This window comes from Ambystoma mexicanum, chromosome 12, assembly GCF_040938575.1.
Source record: "Ambystoma mexicanum isolate Mex_15411 chromosome 12, UKY_AmexF1_1, whole genome shotgun sequence".
Lineage (NCBI taxonomy): Eukaryota > Metazoa > Chordata > Amphibia > Caudata > Ambystomatidae > Ambystoma > Ambystoma mexicanum.
In genome coordinates, this window is record NC_090936.1 from 269196366 (window position 1) to 269214474 (window position 18109).

Sequence of the window (18109 nt, forward strand, 5' to 3'; positions counted from 1 at the left end):
CAGACATCAAGGGACAAAATAGGTACAAATATACAGACTGGCAGAGTTTCACCTCATGTTACGGGGGCTTCATCAGGCATGCAGACATCAAGGGACAAAATAGGTGCAAATATACAGACTGGCAGAGCCTCACCCCCATTTATGGGGGGCTATATAAGGCATGCAAACATCATGGGACAAAATAGGCGCAAGTATACAGACTGACAGAGCCTTGCCTCATGTTAAGGGGCCACATCAGTCATGCAGACATCATAGAACAGGAATGGAGCGTTGCAGAGATGCTCGATGATCTGGTTTAAAGTCACGTCTAAATTTTAGCAGAGTGCACAGTACACTTGAGGATGATCAGTGCACAGATTTAAAACTGCAGCTAGATTCGAAATCTCAATAGAGTGCTAAAATACAGCACAACTCTGAAGTGCACAGGTCAAAAAATACATTAAGAGTCAGGAGCCACAGCCAGTAATAATACTAGGTAGAGTATTGGGGCCATGGATAAGCTGGTATCAGCATGAGTACAAAATGATGATGCGCCAAATCTGATGAAATTACCGGGTGCAACACTGGTGGCGCGAGAGGCAGCAATGGGGGTAGCTCAGGTGAGATACAAGCAACAGGTTTAAAATAACAGCATTGTACTCTGCGCCTGTAGGTGATATTTCATCTGTTAAACAGACTGTCCTCGACTTTCATATGAAACGGAGGTAGCAGTGAAAGCCAGTCAAAAAGAGTCCGTTTAACAGAAGAGATATTATTTAAAGCTGAGCTGGAAGTGTGGCCTCTGCTGATAAATACCACCTCGAACTACACATTATTTGAAGCTGCGCTGGGAGTGATGTCTACTTGAGTTAAGAGTGCAGGAGCTTGCTGAGTGCATAGGGCATTTTTGCAACTGCTGAACGTAAGTTCACTTTTTATGATGTATATTAAATTGATGCAAAACATTTATTGTTTTAAACCTAGTCTGAACATGCTTAATGCCACATTTTCTTAACCAGCTTGGTAAAATATAGGTATATTTAAATCAGTTTGGTGTGTTAAACCTTATTTGATGTGCCACCACCCTATGTCCCCTTATTGTATTTTTGCCCCCTGGTTGCTCCCCCTAATACTGATTTCTAGTGTTGCGACTGATCACACACCATGAACTGTCTTTAGTCAACTTGGTTTCAAAAATTCCCGGATTTTCCAATTCCTTTAAGATTTTTTTAAGTTTACTGGTGTGAAATCGAGCATTAGCAATCCGCTTGTCATAAGCCGAAGTCTTGGCTTCAATTATGGGGTGTTTATACCTTTTTGTTGCACTAACATAGCCTCACTATTTTTGGTGGTTTGGAATTTGGCCCAAGCATTATGCTCTTTACGCATGATCAGTTTCAGATTGTGTATCTCTGACGAATACCAGGATTTATTTGATTGCTTAACTGGTGAAATGCAATATTTAAGCAGAGAAATGTGATCTACAGCCATTGACAGAGAGGTCTGGTAAGCCAAAGCCAGCTCGAACTCTGTAACATCAGCATTTAAATTACATTGCAGTGAAGCAATGCGTGGAGTTGGAGCTTCCACTGTAATTCCGAGAGACAATAGTGACCTTCGGTGGCTTCTTCTTCTTTGGTTGCATGGATGGAATAATGCCAGTGTGAATAAGGCTATGGTCGGACCATGAGCATGACGCAATGGATACTCCTTCCACAATGGTATTACAACCTGCTAGCCAGTCAAGGGCATTTCATTTTGCATGAGTAGGTTCCCTGGCATGCTGAATAAACCCCAAGTCTATAAGGGATGATTCCATTGATAATGCTATTGGGTCTACAGAATTGGACAATCAATAATTGAAATCACCACATACAATACATCTGGAGGTGGGATTAAGCAGTGGTAGAAACATTGCGAGAAGTTGATCATGAAAATCCATCATAGGAGTGGGAGGTCTTTAGAGTAGCTGCAGATTGACGGTTATAGTAAGATCCGTTAATATTTAACATGGATGATATCACACCCCATAAGACCCTGCATGCCAACCTCATGACTATCAAGTGAAGCTTTAAAGAGAAGGGCAACCCCCCCACCCCTCCACCCCTTTGCTTTTCTCTATCTGCTCTGATGACATTAAATCCCAAAGGGACAGCAAGAGCAAGAGATGGACCAGCAGCATTGTGACATCATGTCTCAGAGATGACAAAAATATCAATGTCATGAGCCAGAACGTAGCCCACAATCTCTATTGCGCGTTTGACTCGAGACCGTGTATTTTATGAAAGGAACTGAATAGGATAGGCGGAAACCTGCTCTGTCTTGACACTTAACGAAGACCTGGAGACTATAGGACGTTTCTGGGTGGACTGTGAAGATAACAGAAGGCTTTCAGTACCATTACCAGGCTGAAACTGAATGATAGATGGAATATTTTGACCCGAATGCTCCACGATAGTACTGCTAGACATAAAAACAGGGAGAACAGGAGAATTAGTACTGGGCAGACCCAGAGATATTCAATCAATGTCGAGTCTGCCATGACCGGGATTATTCATGTCTAGTATGTAATCTGACTGTCAAATTGTTTCAAGTTCAACATTTGTCTGCGCCTTAATATTTTGCAACACATTATGACCTTTATGATCTTTATTATTAGCTGGGGAAAAGGCTGCATACTGGTCATAGGAATTGGGTCCAGAGTCTATCTGTTCGATAACATTTTTGGTGGTATTTATGTCAAAATTGTCAGTGATATTTCTGCTTGGCCTGAAGGACAACAGATCCACTTTATCTGAAGTAGCAGATTGTTGGGGTGCAATAAGGAACGTTCAGATCAATGTGATCAGTCATATTGGTATCCAAAATTTGGTTCATTTGAGCCCCAGTGTTAAATTTACAACAACATTATCCACATTAACAGTCATAGGAGCCTCGCCTGACCCAGGAAAAATAGCATTCTTTTTACAAACCACGGGTAAACCAGACCATGGTTGGAAGTAGCAGCATGGTTAAACTCCAAGGATAAGTAGCAACACAATATGTTTGTTCGCTGCTGGTTTGGGTTCAGCTCAAGGAGTAGTATATGGTGTTACATCTGCTTCATGTCCCGCATGCGCAGTGACGTGAGGCGTAATAAAGAACCTGTTTGCCGGATGATGGCAGTTCGGAGTTACCAGCCCATGAGCGTGACATGCTTTCTTCATCATGTTACCAAAGGCTCACAATGCCGGGCTTGCATCCCTCTTAATCTCTGCCGGGAGCACCAGCAGGGAACTTTACACTGGTGATGAGGAGGTGAAATGAACTCAAGCGCACCACAAATAATCCATATTTCTCTCTGCTGAGAGGAATTCAGCAACAAAAACAATTTTTGGACGGACATGCAATTGCGCGTGGTCACGTGTGACAAGAACTGCCAGCCATCAAAACTATGTCCCACTCAGGACACAGTGGGTCCAGTGAGACCACAAGAAGCACAACTCATCACAGGTGCACATCACTGCACAACAGCAAGACGCCAGGTTAGGAGTGGCCCCGACCACTGATACACACAACGCACTGGCAATCACCAGAAAGAGCACAAAACATGGCCACAGGGCTGTCAACACAAAGGCCCAGCACACCAGTGAGACTAGCAGTGTCACTGACGTCACCAGCTCCAATACACCAAAACAATGGGGGTGCTACAGACCCATCATCAGTGGGGCTCCGCTGAATGAGCTGGCTTCAAAAATGTCAAGATGGCAATGGACTGCAAAGATGTCACGACACCCAGGAAAAGGAAATGAGATTACAGCTTCTACTCAACATCGGTGATGACGTGTTATACTTTTTCAACTGTTTAGCAGTGGGAGATGTTGACGCAGATGTATACCAGTTGGCAAAAGATGCACTAACAGCGCACTTCATGCCACAATTGAACCCTGACTATGAGACATTCTACTTCTACACCACAGTACAGACAGAAGATGAAACGCTCAATGCCTATCACACAAGACTGCGACAGCTAGGATTGTCCTGCAAATTTGATATCATCGAAAAGGAGATAAGGTGTCAAATTAATAATGGTATAAGCTCGGAAAAGATGCAAATAATAGTGCTGAGTGAGAAAGAAATCACTGTGGCAAGGGTACTAGAATACAGATGCCATAGAGAGCTATTGCACGCAAGAGTAGCACAAATAGGCACAACCCTGTAAAGTTACAACTGGCTCCAACAACAATAACAGGAGCACAAGTCATAAACCGGCAAGCATCCAGGGACGAGGATGGTGACACGCACACCACATCACGGTCGCAACCAAGAATCCCCGGGCTGACTGAATGAGATTGCTGTGGAGGAGCGCAACATGGTAAAAGGAACTGCCCAGCACAAGGCACTGTGTGCGGAGCATGCAGCAGAAGGGATCATTACGGACATGTATGTCGATTATTATGCCCCCAAAACACGCAGCCACAATTGCTGAAACCTATTCCCAAGAAAAAGAAGCAAGCAGACACACGCTTGCTGGTGACTGATGACAATTCCTCAACAGATGATTCTGGAGACAAGCATAAGGAAGTGGCAAGGGCAGTTGAAGCAGGACGTACAAGAAGAAGAGGCAAGATTCCCCTCATCTCAGCACTGGAACAAGGGGGAAAACATATTGAAGAGGAAGAAGAAAAGACCCAAGTGTCTCTTCAACACACAATGCCAGGAAATGATGATGATGATGATTGACACTGGAGCGTAGGTGAACGTGATGCCGGCGGAAATGTTCCGATGGCTACATCTTCAGCCTGAAATCAAATGCACAAAGACTGTGCTATTTGCGTATGGCAGCAAACCCCAATTGCCGGTGGTGGGACATTTCTGAACTACACTAAGCAGAGGAGAAAGTAGGACTCATAAAGTTGATCTGCGTCATCATTAACTCCACAGACATCGCCAACCCTCTGGCAAAACACCCTGCCATTCTCCAAGGCATAGGATGTCTGAAAGGAAAGCTGATAAACTACACATTGACCCTACAGTTCAGCCTGAGCGGTACAGCACAGGAAAACTCTGTTCCCCATGCGAGACCTAGTGACGAAAGAACTTCAGGAACTAGAGAAGGCTGGCAACATCGAGCCAGTGTCTGGCCCAACACCATGGGTGTCCCCGATGGTTTTCACGAAGAAACCCAAACAACCGGGAAAAGTGCGAATCTGCATGGCATGTGCTTACCCAACGTGGCCATAAAAAAAGAACAGCACATCACCCCGACTCTAGATGAAATAATAACGGACCTCACAGGCTCTCAAGCTTTCTCAAAACTGGACCTCAATGCTGGCTACCAACAGCTTAAACTACACTGTGATTCATGATACATCACGACTTTCTCAACTCATTTGGGCCTGAGACGATATAAGAGGCTAAGGTTTGGAATATCATCCGCAGTCGAGGTGTTCCAACAAGCCATCCAGGAAGTAATCCAAGGGATTTCTGGAGTACTGAACGTCAGCAACGATATCCTTGTCCTGCCAGTGACAGAGAGAAACACATACGCAGATTAGAAATGGTACTCAAGAGACTGGAGACGGCCGGACTCACAATCCACCGTGACAAATGCGAATTCCTAAAGGAGGAAATAACGTCCTTCGGATACATTTTTAACAGTGATGGCATATCTGCTGATCCCCCTCACGGTGGCAGACATAAAAGGGGCTTCTCCACCCACCACGCCCACAGACGTACACAGTTTTCTAGGCATAGCCACATACTGTGGCAGGTTTATCCCCAAACTGGCAACCATGATGGAACCATTGAGAGAACTGACCAAATAAAATACTAAATGGGACTGGAGCCTTCAATGTCAGGAGGCATTCGAATGAATCAAAACATTGTCATCAGAGACAACCATGGCATACTACAACACAACCCTACCAAGCAAACTATAAGTGGATGCAAGTCCTGTCGGACTGGGTTGCGATTTTGGTCCAACAATCATGCCTCTAGAGCTCTTACGCCCACCGAACAACGATACTCGCATATAGAAAAGGAGGCCATTGTGGTTCTATGGGGCTGTAGACATGTTCACATCTATCTATATGAGTTCAAGGCCTACACCGATCATAAGCCTCCGATTCCCATATTCACAGGATCATTATCACATCCACCAGCCAGAATCGGGACATGGTTGCTACATCTCTAACAGTATGAGTTTGAACTAGGATACCAAGCAGGAACTGACAATCCAGCGGATTTCTTATCCAGACATCCAAGAGCCGCAACACCTTGCGAGGTAGACAAGTTGAAAGTGACTGAAGAACACATCTGCCAGATCATCACCACAATGAAGCCCAAGGCAGTCAGCATCACCTACATTCTGGAGGCCACTCAAGCTGACCCGTGTTGTGACATTGTAAAGAACACTATAAAAACAGGAGAATAGAAGCCATTCCTGTGACACGTGCACAATTGCATGCCAGCGGTCAAGGATTTCCTCGCAGGGATGTTCCCAGTAGGGAGAGAACTTTCAGTCACCAACGAAGGACTAACCTTGCGGGGCGCACGCATAGTAATCCCTATCAGTCTACAAGCAAGGATTGTCACACTGGACCATGAAGGACACCAAGGCATGGTCAGAACCAAAGCCAGAATACAGCACTCTGTATGGTTTCTCCAAATCAATGCCAAAGTGGAAGAAACCATTGCATCATGCCACCCATTCCAAGTGACAGGGGCACGGCCGAATCCAGAACCAATCCATTCAGCAGAATGAGGGTCATTGTGGTGGGAAGCCATCAGCATTGACTTCTGCATGGTACAAAAAGGCACATACCTGCTGGTGGCTATCGACGACTATTTGCGGTATCTGGAGGTAGAAATACTATCATCAATGGCAGCGGACACAGTGATCCCGGCACTAGAAAAAATGTTTGCCACACATGGACTGCCAAAATATGTCAAAAGTTACAACGGGCCACCATTCCAAGGGAGAGAGTTAGGAAAATACATGGATGACCTGCACATCGGATATCACCACATCACACCCAGGTGGTTGCAAGCGAACAGTGATGTAGAACGTTTCATGAGAACACTGAACAAAGTTCTCTGCATATCCAGGGCCCAGGGCAGCCAGTGAAGAATCAACATGTACCCATTCTTACGAAATTATAGGGTGAACCCTCACAGTTCCACAAACATACCCCCGGCAGACCTCATGTATGGAACAGTGATAAACGTATCCATAACACATCACCCTAGCAGGAAGATGGACAACCTCGACAGAGAACGCACAAAGACCAAGCGGGTGGCGGCAAACAAACACATGAGCCATAGAAGAAATGCAAGAGAATCCAGGCACAAGGTGGGTGACCAAGTGCTGTTGCTAAGAAACCCCACCAAATCAAAACTAGATACTCGTTATAATTTGACACCATGGGGGTAATTAAGAGAGAGGGGACAATGGTAACAGCGAGCCGAGGGCAAGAAACCATAGCAAGAAATGTTTCATGGTTCAAAAAGGTGGCAGAAGATATGTGGACTGAAGGAGAAGGACAGCCGTAATAGGAAGACAACCACACACTGTACACCCCGAGACAAGAGTCTGAAGAGGATGGTGTGCAAGGCAGTGGCCTAAGTGAACTGTCGGAGAGTGATGGAAGTGCCTCCCTGTTTTAAGGTGAGCCAGAAGGGGGAGGAGGAAGAGAGAGAATCCCTCAGCAGTGGTCCAGTGGGTACAACCTGAGGGCAGCCCTCTGGCACCGGGGAAGCTGAGAGACTATGAGCCGTGAGGTTTCCAAGGGATTTAGTTCTGTTTTTTTTATGTTGTTGTACACACCTGTGCAGGACTAGATAGCAGAGGGAGTTGTAATGTTTGACAACTGTTTGGTCAAATGGGATAAAGAGGAATGTTCCATCCACCTCACTTCCTCCCTTCCTGCAGGCATAGTGACCGGAGGATTAATAAAGAACCCATATGCTGGAAGGCTGCAGTTCGGGAGTTCCCAGCCCATGAGCATGACATGCTTTCTTTGAGCTGCACAGCACGGCCAAAGGCACACAATTCCACCCCGATCCCTGCCGGAAGAATGTTGTCCTAACCTTAAAAGCATGCTGTAAATTACACCCAGGGGGTCAAACTGCCATGGTTGATCAAACCGCCACTAAATGGATACCTGAGAGTCCCTGAATAATCAAGATGAGACCTTAGCAATCAGATCACCAGTAGCCAGATGCCCGAGCACGAACCAGCACAAACCAGCTTTAAACGTGCCGCCACTAATGCGCCTGCAACATAAAGAAATTGGCGCGAGCTGCGCTGCGCAATGTTTTTCGTTCGGGGGACACTAATTAAATGGGGAAGCACTAGGGACAGAAAATACCCTCTGCACGCCGAAACAAAACAATTGCACTTTTTACATAGGGCCTCATCTTGAGTTAGGCGCTAACCCTGGCGGTATTACTGCTGGGGCTATTAGCCCTACCGCCAAACCCCCGCCACTATTAGCACCGGATCACGGGTTTGGCGGAACGGTAAGTCCCCATTCCCCATTTGGGATTTTCCCATTCCCTATTGGGCCCAATGAGGAATGTTCACTGGTATTACCGCTGGTGGTAATAGCACCGAAAATCAGCAAAAGCGTGCCAAATTTGACCCCAGCTCAGAGCTGGGGGAAATCAGCCAATCCCGTGATTTGGCTGACCCGTACATGTGGCAGTAATAGGGTTACCGCTGCATTTAAGGGTTACCGCCAAACTCCTGATGAGGCTTGTCTTCAAATGTGATTCAATCAGTTGAGTCACATTTACATTCAAAATCAGAGCAACCTAAATTCTGAATTCTAAAACAGTGACACAATGCACACTGAGCACAGCCGTGCAGAGCATGCCAGTCAAACAATGTTTAGTGATGAGTGTGTTTTAAATGTTCACTTTCATAATAATACTGTTCTAACAGTTGCTCTAATTTCATAAATGTATAATTTGTGTATACTTAAATTGAGTCTATTTGTTTCTATTTTTATGCAAAAATATACCTTCTGTGCAATCTTGCATGGTTCTTGCCCGGAAAGGGGAGAAAGGCCATTGGCAATCAATATTATTAATTTGGAGGTCACAGGTTCCTAAAAAGAACTTTATTCAATAAATACAAATTGTGGGTGCCTGGCTTGGAGTGGATAGAAAATTCCCCCGAATTAGATGACTCCTGATTAAAACATCCTACAGCTCACTCCTCCCGCTGCCCTTGCTCTTTCCCCTGCTCCCATTTTACATCCGGCCACTTTGCTCGACCTATGTTGGATGCCGTAAGGCCCCATCCTGCTCCCTAAATATCATGCACTCGCTCTGCGCCCCTCTGTACTCTGTTTTGCGGCATGGAAAGTAGAAAGGGACTCCTGCTGCTAGACAGCAGTGGCCAAGTGTTCATTGCTAGGTGGCCATGTTAAAGTGACCTTTAGATCCTTTTTTTCTTTTAGGTAGAATTCTACTCCACTAGTACTTAGCCTCTGTAACAATATCGCCTAAACCTTCTGGACAATGTTGGTCTTTGAATGTCTCTAGCCCTCCTCATAAGTCCTCATTTTGCTAAGACCCATAATTTGGGTTTCTGGACTTTTTGATGTACATTATTGTCTCTGCGTCTGGGAACATTTCATAATTCATGTACCTGATCTTGGATGGCATATGTTGTGCCTTTTTATGTCAAGATGAGCACATGATGGCAGTACATGGCACATAATGATCTTACTTGCCTAAAATAAATAGCGGGTAAATGCCAAGATAGCAGCAAAACTGTTTACTTTGACTACATCTGTTTGCAAATGATTCTCTAAGGTGGAGCAACATAACCTATGTATTTTAAAATTGTAGCCATGGACCTTTAGGTCCGCCCCTTTACTCAAATTAGGCCCACTTCTAAAATAAGTAAGTGCGCCTTTTGTCCATAAAGCAAGTTTATTATACAATGGCCAGGAGGGGGCTTAGATGACATCTAACAATCAAACTAGCCCTGGTTCCCTGAACCACACAAAGAACACATATTTTATACAGTTTTCAACTGTTAATACACTGCCCCAGATACCGTAACAAAGGCATCCCCCAAACATGATTGGTTGCCCTGTAGAGAGAAATTTAAAACCCACACAGTTAATTGGACACACACATTATAATACAATCCCCTAAAACTTATAATGACGAGTTTTATATTTTCAACACACCCCTTCCCAAAAACCTCTCTATATTTGGTCCCAGCCTTGCCTCTTAGTTATAGAATAACAGAATTACTATAAATGACGCACACAGACCTGTCCTAAAAATACCTAAGCACATGAAGATGGGAGAAGGACATGTAGATTCCCTTTGACCTATTCGTGTTTGTTAACCGCATTGCACAAACCTGTCCGGTGTTCAATTTTTATGACTATTGACCCTTTCTATTCACATGAGTTCTGCCCACTCTCTGACAACATAATTGCTCTCCTGAAAGGTATTACTAATGATCTCTGTAAGTGTCCTGGGTGAAGCCATCTGTTCAAACAACCCCACAGGTTTCATAAATGCCTATCCCTTGCAACAATTAACTCTCTGTTTACAAGAGATCATATCTTCCCTTTGCCCTCCAGCACTTGAGACATCTGCAAACTGACCCCAACCACTACATTGACCAGCTTATGGAACCTATGCCCTGATTGCTAACGGGACTTTGCCATGATTGAGAAAACAACCCTTGATCATAGAGCAACCACACCTCAGATATTTAATGTCTTTTACTAAATTCGAAAAATACTTCCCATACATGTATACCATTATGTGTGCATTATCTACATATTATGGTCTCCTCTCATGGCCTCCATTCATACAGATAAACTCCACATGCACATAGTGATCGCCTGCTTCACCTGAGTGTGGATGGGCCCTCTGTGTCACAATGTTTCGTTATGTTTCTGTGTGCATGCAAATATACAAATGTATCACCTCTACACAAAATAACACAAGTAACCCAAATGTAACACTTATCCCATTTACCATAAATATTGAAATATTTGTAGCAGTTTGCGAGAGTGACAGAAATGATGATGATGACGTGTCCACCCCCCAGTCAGTGGTATGGCGTGCAAAGTTCGAACTTTTCCAATTTTCCAACATTCCCCACTTTAGTTAATCCATTAACTAACAAACCAATTTCCAAATCATCAATCTCACTATTTTTATGCAACAAATCTTCACAACCGTTTTTCCCATAATCCTCTGCTATTCAACCCCAATTTGACTCATCATTAGTTCTGCAATCTACACATTGTTCTACACATTCACTCCAACCTGGGAAGGACAGACCCTCCCCCTTCAATCATTCCAAAATCAGTTTCAGTGCCCATGTGTAGAGAGTTGGTCCTTAGAGGGGGCTACAAGAAACATGGCAGTACTCCTAGGCATCTGAGTCGAGCAGCATCGAAGACATAAATGACAAGAACAAAAAAAAGTGCTAGAGAAAAAATCAAAACTCTGTGAAAGTACTTTTAAGATTATGTTCATCCATGATGGCATCCAAGAGAAAATAGAGTCCAAAAAAGTATCAGTAATTCCTGCCTCCCTCTCCTTGGCCACCTTCAGATTTTGCAGTCCAGTAATTGTTTGAGCCAAAGCTTCATTTTCCGAGTCATTAGGAGGCACATATGTGCAGCAGGCATTGCCCAATTTATGGCACACCCCACCCTCAATAGCTGTTAGAAGGTCCAAGATATTGCAATTCTGCAGGGCTACAAGACGCAAAGCCTTAAGTTCTTCGTTGATGGCACTGAATGCTAACACAGAGGAATTGACAAACAATAGCAACTCATAATGGGTTATCTGAAGCCATTTTGCATTGACAGAGGATTGCATGTCTGGGGCCATTAGAGAGGAGAAAAGGTTTCAGTACAGCTAAACAGTCAAATGATCAGGAATGTTTCTTAAGAGCCTCAGAAGATGCTGCTGACATATAGTTTGATTTTTTTGATCTCCTCAAAAAGTCTGTTTCTCCAGAGTCCTGTAAAGTTCATAGATTGTCAATGTCCGATGACACAAGGGGTGCAGGGGGCAAAAATGTATACTCAGACAGTGTCAGGTGGCTCTGCGGAACCACAAGGACAGGTACGTGCAAAGTGGTGATGCTGCATACACCTCTACAGGCCGGAGGTAATTGTTTGTATGAAAAGGGCCCACATAACCAGAATAAAACGAGAATCACCACGGTACCTCCAGCCAAATCAGGACACGTAGAGTGGTGCTGCAGTTTTGATTTATGCCCACAGGCACTGTGCCATTGCCCTTAAAACACAGAAAAAATGTGTAAGTAACTGGATCTTAATAGGTGTCTCAGGCTCATTGAGCCATGTCAAGAAATTCACATATTTTCTCCAAACTTTTCCACATGCCAAATTAATTTGCCACCCCTTCTTCAGAGAGTCCCACCATCCCTCCAGCCTTGCAGCACATTACCCCCTGCTCCCATTTGTTGTTCATGATTATTAGACCCTCAAGGTTAAGCTGCACTCTTTGTGTACAACAAACATCTTTACAATCTTCCCCAGTTGAAATTGAACATTCTTCATCGATCGAAAGAACTGAAGCTGCCACAGATTTCCCCCTGAAACTGTCCTCGAACCCTGCATAGGGGTAGTTGCACCGCACAACATGCATCTGCCACTTCTACATCTGCCACTTCTACATCATTAAGAATAAATATTCTATGGACAACAGAGGCACAGGCAATGAGGGAGCAAATTTAACATGACTCAGTTACTCTCTCCTATTCCACTCTTTTCATGTGCTGGTACCATACATTATCAGCTGCAACACTGTGCGCGTCATTTACAATTTCTAAAGTCAAATTTAACATGACTCAGTTACTCTCTCCTATCCCACTCGCTTCATGTGCTGGTACCATACATTATCAGCTGCAACACTGTGCGCGTCATTTACAATTTCTAAAGTCAATTTCTCAAAGTCAACTTTGTTGCATTTCTGACTCCTGTTCCTCAGGCATCAGTGGTGGCATACCGGTATCCCTCTGAACATCATGGAGATGTACCCATGCTTTAATGCCTTCCACTTTCACAGCATGCTTGTTTGGTCCAATGCCGCCTTTAATCTTGTTTAGCTGATGAGATGTGTAACCTGTGAGGACACTATTCTGACACTCTTGGTCAAAGCCTTAAGATAGTTCCCAAATTAATTTTCCAGAATTTCTGCTGACTTATGTACATCAGTACCTATGGGTGTGGGTGAGAGAGTTATAAACATTCTATGACCCGTCACAACCTCATGGGGACTAAGGTGTGATCTTTTACAGGCTTATTCTGAGAACAAAACAATGCCAATGGAAGGCAATATAACAATGAATTATGCAAATCAGAACACATTTTTGACAATTGAGTTTTTAACAAGCCATTGCGATGCTCCACAACTCCCTTGGCTTGTGGGTGGTACACCAAGCACAACCTGTGCTGTATCCCCAAATGTGAAGTAATTTCAGTGAACAAAGCATTAAAGAAGTGAGTCCCATTATCGAACCTTAACACTTCACAAATACCCCACAGTGGAAATACCTCCCTCACCAAGAACCTGGCCGCTGATTTGAAATCGCGGTGCATGGAGGATCCAGCCTCAAGCCATCAGGAAAATGGACACACAACCACAATTAAATAACGATAGGTGCTGCACCTTTGTACCATATCAATGAAATCAACTTTTAATTCCTTAAAAAGACCTGAAGGTTGAGCTATAACCCCTCTTACTGCCCTCATAATATTTCCTGGATTTAATTCCTTACAGTGTGTGCAGTTACCAATAAACCTACTCACCTGCTCAGAGAGATTGGGAACAAACTAATCCTCCTGAAGTTCAGCTGCAATTTGTCACCAAGGAGTTTGTGCCGGGAAATGCAGTTGTTCCAAAGCCACAAGAAGCAACTCTACGGGCATCACTACCTTCCCTGTCAGGTCCTGCCTCCACAACAAATCTGTGGGCAAGAGTGCACACCCCCCTCTTCACCTCTTCACCCAAAGTTCCTTTTCCTCCTGTAATGCTTTTCCCTGCAGATCAACAATTTGTAACAAGGGGACTGCAGTATACGGGACCGGCAACTGTGCCTGTTGGTACATCATTTCAATTTCTTGGATATCTGGGAGGGGCAAATAAGCTGCAGCCTTGCCAATCGGTCCGCTGTACTTTAACAAGTGCTACAAAATCAGTTTTTCTAGTATGCGCAGTGCATTTAACAGCCCTTATCTCCACAGGCAATGTTTACGCGCCAATCATGAAAGCAGCACAGCATGCTGGATAGGGGTCCCATTTAGATCTTCTAAACCCTCTTCTCTGCCATCTAGATATCCCAGAATGTATTGCTGTGGTAACATATGCAGAGTCAGAGTGGATAGTGACTGCCTTCCCCTTACTCCTTTCCAGTGCCTCAATAAGCACGACCAACTCGGCTGCTTGCGCAGAGTAATGTGACACAATCACTTCTACACCTCCACCTGGTACTCACCACCCACAAGACTTACAACTGCTGCTCCTGTATGTCTCTCACCAGTGTCCTGATCAAGCATTGATGATCCATCAACAAAAAGTGTTCCACCTGTCTCTAAAGCATACTTCTTTACCACTTGTACTTTTTCCCTCATCTGCTCATAGTTCACACAATCATGAATATCATCACCAGGTTGCACTGGGTCAGGACAAACTTTAGTTGTCCTGACTAAAGGATCATGCTGCAGGCGGAATATCTCCCAGGCCTCTCCAAAACAGTGGCTGATTAGAACTCAGGTTTCTTCGAGACAGCAGTAATTGGAAACTGAACAGCGAAGTGTTTGCACTGCTGTCACAGGTTTGGGGTCCGTTACTCACACATTAATTGCCTCTCGCTGCAACTGCCAGGTCGCTTGTTTCTTCAGCTGGTGTCCAGATCCGGACACCGTGGCAGTAGACGCTTTCCTTCAGGACTGGGTTCACCTTCAAGGGTATGCCTTTCCTCCATTCTCCCTAATTCCGATTTATACTTCAAGTGTGCAGGCAAGCAGCATCATTGGTCCTTTTGACCCCCTTTTGGCCAACCCAGATATGGTTTCCAACTCTTCTGGAGCTCACAGTGGGCATTCCAACACTCCTTCTATTCTTTCCACTGATAATCGCAGATCTGTGGGCGGGTGTCACAAGTTGGTCTTCCAGGGACAACTACAGTTCATTTTCATGGAATATTTCTGTGAGTCCTGTGTGTTCCCAGGCCTTTCAGGAGATGCTTGTCAGGTCATCAGAGACTCTTAGGCTAGATCCACTCATGTTTCCTATTCATCTGCGTGTGCACGCTGGGTGGACTGGCGAGTGGAGAGGGATGTGGATCCCTTTTCTGCCACTCTACTAGAGGTAGTTAACTTCCTGGTGTCTCTCTTGAAAGAGGGGGGAAGGCTTACAGGACAATTAATTTCACTCGGCTGTCTCATGGGTCATATTTTGGTTAACGGAGAACCAGTGGGTCAGCATTTCCTAGTGAGAAGAGCCTTGTGGTCCATCAGGAACAAGATTCCTCCTAAGGGTAAGTATTCTGTTTTCTGGGATGTGAATGTGGTCTTTTGTTTGTACCAATCATAGCCAGCTAATGGTGATCTTTCGATTCAACAATTATCTGCAAAATTAACTTGACTAATGTCATGCTTGGTTTCCATTAGAAGGGTTTTTGATGTTAAAGCATTAGATACATATAATAAGTTATTTTCCCTAGAAGAAGTAACATTTCACGCAGGACTAAGTGTTTATCTACTTCAATGTCTTATCCTTCTTTTCCGGCGGTTCAGAAATTGTGTGTGGATCATTGTCTGCAATCAAATATCAGGGCTACTAATGGATTGCGGGCTCCTTTCAACTCTCAGTTGCTCTTCTCTTTTAGAATGCCTTTTGCTGCAGTTTCCTCAGCCACCTTTGCTCGCTGGGTGTGTTGGATTATGAAGGAGACTCAGGTAGACATGTACATATTTGGAGCTCATTCTACAAGGGGAGCTATGGCTTCTAAGTTGGCTTTGCTTGGTGGGAGGTTGGAGGATATCCTAGGAGCAGCTGACTGGTCCAAGGAGTCAATGTTTAAATCCTTCTGTCATAAGAGAGTTCAACATGTAGCTAATGTGATGTCGCAAGAGCTTTGAACTTGCATAATAGGAAGCCTCCGGTCTTAACATAGAATGGCTAACTCCCCAACACTGACGCAAGTGGGGGTTTAGATTCTATTAAGAGACTCGGAGGACAGTATTCTCCCTCCCTCCCTTTCCCTTTATTTATTCTATGTTCTCTTCCTCCAGTGGTCGTGTGAGTGCAAGATGGAGGTGGCATGTCCAGTGTGGGGGTGGAAAAATGACAAGTTCCGGTGGAATCCCATTTCGGACTGGGTAATGCTCCTGGTTTGGGGTGCGGGGCTCAATGTCTGCTTTCCTCTGATAGCTTCAGAAGATGATAGTGACTAGTGTTATGGACCTTTATAGGGGGAGAAGACCGTGATTGGCTAACATGCTAGGACTGCCATCTTGGGTTGGGGTCTTGTGTGATTTTTTTTACTGCTCATGTTAATACTGTTTTTAAAACGTTTTTAGTGTTTTGCAACAAAAAAATCAGTTTTTGCTGCTGGTTGTAGTTAAAGAGGTTTGATACATAATACGCTCCTCTGTGTCTCTTAATAGAATCTAAACCCCCACTCATGTTAGTGCAGGGGTTAGCCATTATCGCCTAACAGTATAGTAGTATAATTGCACTATATCTTTCCATACAGTCTGTCAACTGACCCTCAGCTGCATTAATATTACCGAGCATTATTGCATTTTCAATTTGTATAGATGTATATGTATATCTTTACTATTTTCTCTGAATCTACTTATTTAGTCTCCCTTACAGGCCCATTTCCATTGATTAAAAGTCTGAATTAAATTCCAGTTATACATATTTATTTATATTAATGTTATTTTTCCTTGCAGATAATTAGTGGAGCGATGCAAGTGTGAGTTAGCTACCTAGGGATTTGGAATCAGGTACGTGAACAACGTGGACTATGGCAGAGTGTCTAGTTTTACGTTCTTTTACAGAAAAAAAGAATGCCCTTTTCATCCATTTGATATCATGTATAATGTACAAATATATGAATTACTTCGATAGCGTAGAAAGTGTGCGCCTTTCTCTTCTTACGAAGAACTGATAGAAGTTGCCGCGCGTGAACGACGCAGAGTGCAAAGAAAGAGGACTAACGTAGTTTGTGCCATTGTCCCTTAATGTTTCCTAAGAAGACTGCGTTGAGCGCATGCCATGTCTTGCACTGAATGTCTCCCAGTAATGCAAAGCAGCCAGCCGTGACGCACGACGGAAATGGTCCTGGCATCAGCCACTCGCATTATGTGTACCTTACAGTATGTTCCTTCAAGACAAATATGTGCATGCATTATGTGGGAAAAATACACGAGTTCTTGTGTTGGCATTTGCAGTCGGCCCTGTTAGATATATAACATTGTATTCGTATGACGGGCTTTCACCAATTGTGCCAAAACGGCTTGTATATTTGTGCTGATGGCTCGCCAGATTTAAAAATAAAAATGTATTTTCTTAACTGGTGTTGCAGAGTGTTTATTTGTGAAGTGATCTTTCAAAATGACAGAAGGGCGATAGTGTATGACCCCAGAAAGAAACACACTCAATCGAAATTAGAAATGCCACCACTAAATATTACATTTGTTTATTTTCCACATGTTTATTACATGTCAATTATGTACTCAGTTACTCTTTTGTATTGTTTACAAAGACGCTCAGAATCAGGGTAGGACTAGGACAGAAAAAGACTGCTGTCCAAAAAAGAGAAAATGTCCCACAAGTTCACAACAAGGTATTGCAGGCGTTACCTCGGGGTAGATTTTGGGGGAACTGTGTGGCAAACAATGCATTTTAAAGCTCTTAGGTCCTGTTCCATTGAACAAAACTTTCAGCTGCCCGCACATTAAGCCAGTCACCCAATTATACTACGTTTGAATACATTCATTAAGCATAGCATAACACATATACAACAAAACGAACAAGAATAAAATATGTCAATGTATTTCCTTGAGGTAACGAAATGCATTGACATTTTCGACACCGAAGTTAAAGGCAGATACCT